The sequence below is a fragment of the Carlito syrichta genome, unplaced genomic scaffold (genome assembly GCF_000164805.1).
Source record: "Carlito syrichta isolate Samal-C Ts95f unplaced genomic scaffold, Tarsius_syrichta-2.0.1 Scaffold313059, whole genome shotgun sequence".
Taxonomy (NCBI): Eukaryota; Metazoa; Chordata; class Mammalia; order Primates; family Tarsiidae; genus Carlito; species Carlito syrichta.
This window is the reverse complement of record NW_007257155.1, coordinates 85,548-88,780: the sequence shown is the minus strand read 5'-3', so window position 1 is coordinate 88,780 and position 3,233 is coordinate 85,548. Positions and strand designations below refer to the sequence as shown.

Genomic DNA, 3,233 nt, shown 5'->3' with positions numbered 1-3,233 from the left:
CTTTGTCAAATGGGCTGACTTATGTTGCATCTCTACCCGAAGGGAAACATTCCCCCTTACTAGACCAAGAGGCCAGATACCCGAGGTCAGACACTGTCCAAAGTTAGACACGCCCAGAGCTTTCCTTGGAGAGGAGGGTGAAAAGGGGAGGGTGGGAACATTCACTCAGGTGAGACACAGGAATCCAGCAAAACAGCAGGATGGCTTGCCACCCCTGTGACACAGCAACACAGAAAACAGAGGGTTGGCTCAACATCCCAGCACCCCAAAGGGGGCAGCAGCGTGTCTGGAAAGTGCATTTGTAAACGTGGTGATTGCATCTGTTTCCACCCGCTGATAACCTCCACGGTCCTGCTGTGCCCCAGATGTTGACACAAGCCCGCAGATAGCCACGCAGAAGCTTGGTCTCAGACTCACTGAAATCATTTGCACTAGCTCTCCAGATAAGGCTGCCATGAAGAGTCCTGCCCTCGGCCCCTCTGAAATCCAGCCTGAGCATCTCAGATGGCCGGTGAGGGTCTGCCTTCCCCTTGGGACAGCCCACCACATCGGAGCCTGGGATTCTGGGCAAATGACAGCAGCAGATGCTCATGGTTGGCAGGTGGGACTCAGAGGAGGCCCCACCTGCTGCGGTTGCCTCTTCTGGCTTGCTCGAGAGCCCCAGTGAAAACCTGAGTGGGGAGAGCCAGCGTGGAGCCTGCCAGTGTCCCCACCCCCTGCCCCACCCCCAGACACGGGTCACTTTCCACTTGCCGTGACTTGTCCTCCAGGGTGACTTATCAGTTGTCCGGGTGTTTGTTCCCAGGAGCAAACACGTTGTGGAATGTCCTGCCCTGCGTGCTCGTGAAATGGCTGGGCCAGCTCAGGGGTTGCCAGGGGGTTTGCAGTGAGGAAAAGAATGATCCTCCAGTTTCTGGCCTCCTGGCACGGCGGGTGGCGGTGGTGTTTATCAGGAGGTGCATGTGACCCGCTAAGACACAGAGCCCGGCCTGAAGGAAACAGCTGTTCCCGTCGTGCTCTGGCACTTGGCAGCTGGACAGGGGAGTGCTGATGTGAAAATTAGCAAATACCACGACAAAACCACCCCAGTAAGTAACTTGAGAACGTTGTGTGTGTGTGTGTGTGTGTGTGTGTGTGTGTGTGTGTGTGTGTGTGTGTGTTTTGTAAGCCACCAACAACTTTTTATTTTGACTTTGGTTTCCCTCTGACACTGTCGAAGGAGATATTCTGTCTGTCCCTGTGAATAACCATCTGTGTCTTTACTGGTTTTTAAAGAACCTGTTATTTTCAGTAGCATTGCCTTCCGAGTTGGAGAAAGAAACAGGCATGTGGCTTGATTCCTGTCTGGGAAACTGCGATTTTGCATCCAGGTATTCGGGATTTTTCTGGCCCACGGTGTTTGGGTCCACAGCCAAGACTCAGGTTACAGAATAGAGAACTCATTGAAGTGAGTTGATGACTCGGTTTGGTTTTAATCCGTTTTACTACTGAAACTTGGAAACGCGGTCGTTTAAGATGACTTGTGATTTATTGTGTGGCCGACTTGACTTTTCCTGGTCAGTTTTGAAGAATATCTCACTTGAACCAGGTTCAACCGTCTGCGTGATAGAAAACGGACTCAAATCTATTTAGGTTTAGATGAGAAATCCTATTTAGAGACATGCCTGCTTTCCAACTCATTGAAAGCTGTATTTTGTCACTCTTTTCTTCAACAAGTTCATTCATCTCCATTACTTTAAAGCTAGGTTGTGTAGTTACCTCTGAGCTTCCCTATTTTGGCATTTTTATGCAGCCTGGGGTCTGTCTTCCTTGTTTATGGCCTAGACTGTGAACATATAACTGCCTGAAGCTGATGATCAGCTCTGGGAGGCCGGGCATCCATGCAACAGAGAGGACCTTTTCTTTTTCAGTTTCATTCCACAGTCATGGAGCTAGCGCCTGGGAGAGACACAAAGCAGACACCTTGCTAGAACCAGGCCAGTTCAGGGACTTCCGTCCTTCTGTGGTAGCTGCCACGGGACACTCAAGAGGAAAGGAAAAAAGGGGAAAAGAGAGAGGGCAGAACCCTGAATGCGTGATGTCAGCCTCTGAAAGTGGCAACCTCTTAGTCGGAGGTTGCAGGGAGACCACCAAAAGCTTCCTTTTTCTGGATGGCTTGGACCTTAGGGAGGAAAGTAGAGAGAGGGTGCTGCTTGAACCTAGGACACCCTGGAGTGTCCTGTTTCTCCAGGCGACAGATGGATTCCAGCAGGCTCTAGTCGTATCCCCTCTGCCCCGCCGCTGGGGAGCTCTATCCCCTCTCTGCCCTCGCCACTCATTGCTGCTTATGTGGTTGAAAATACCACAGGGCACGCTGGCTCTGCCACTGAGTGTCCCTCAACACAGCTGGTCTTGAGTTGGCCACGCCGGCCAGAGGTCTCCGATGGAAGCCGCTCTGGATATCCTGTCCACAGACGTGGCTAGTCCTGCAATGAGACAGTCCCCCCTTTTACTTCTTAAAATGTAGAAGAACCCACAAAACCTAGAGTGGCCAGTGAGAAAAAACCAGCCCCACTCCTCCATCCCGTGCTATGCCCCTTATGTGAGGTCCTTGGGTCAGCCTGTGGCCATGTGGCCTGTGACTTCCCCGTCTGACTGCAGCGGGCTGGCCGTCCTCCTGGGGTGTTCTTCAGGGGGTTTCTGGTATTGTTACACTTTTTCCACAGGTCGGTAATGGAAAAGAACTCTCTGGCGACGCTGTCTCTGGAATCACAGAGCCTCCTGTGATGAAATGGAACATCTCAATGAGAGTCGGTGTGTTCTTGGAATTATCTGACTGCTGAATTTTTGAAAGCCCACAGATGTTTTTGTTTAATTTTAGAGTTGTGGGGTACAGGTGAGGAGTTGCTGCATGAGTAAATTGCGTGCAGGTGAGGTTTGGGCTTCCAGCGGTCTCTCTCTCCCCCTGATAGTGGACCTGGTGTCTAGTATATTGCTGTGTGCCCCTTCTTCCTTCTCCCTCCCTCCCCCCTTCAGCAATGTTCAGTATCTGTGGTTCCCATCTTTGTGCTCGTGTGACCGGGGATCAGGGCCTGCTTATGTGAGATCATGCAGTATTCAGTTTTTTTGTTTCTGTGATAGTTCGCTTAGGATGATGGTCTCCAGCTGCATCTGTGTGAAGATGCATGATTTTGTTCTTTTTTTTTTTTTTGAGTTGGAGTCTCATTCTGTCGCCCAGACTGGAGTGCAGTGGC

General features: G+C 51.1%; 1 protein-coding gene across 1 annotated transcript in view; it reads left to right on the top strand.

Annotated features, from left to right (window-relative positions):
* Positions 1-972: 972 nt before the first annotated feature.
* Positions 973-3,233, top strand: part of LOC103272652 (ras guanyl-releasing protein 3-like) — a 79,739-nt gene continuing 77,478 nt past the window's right edge. Inside the window, 1 exon segment of the mRNA XM_021718611.1 lies at positions 973-1,088. The gene's annotated coding sequence lies outside the window, so the exon portion shown is untranslated.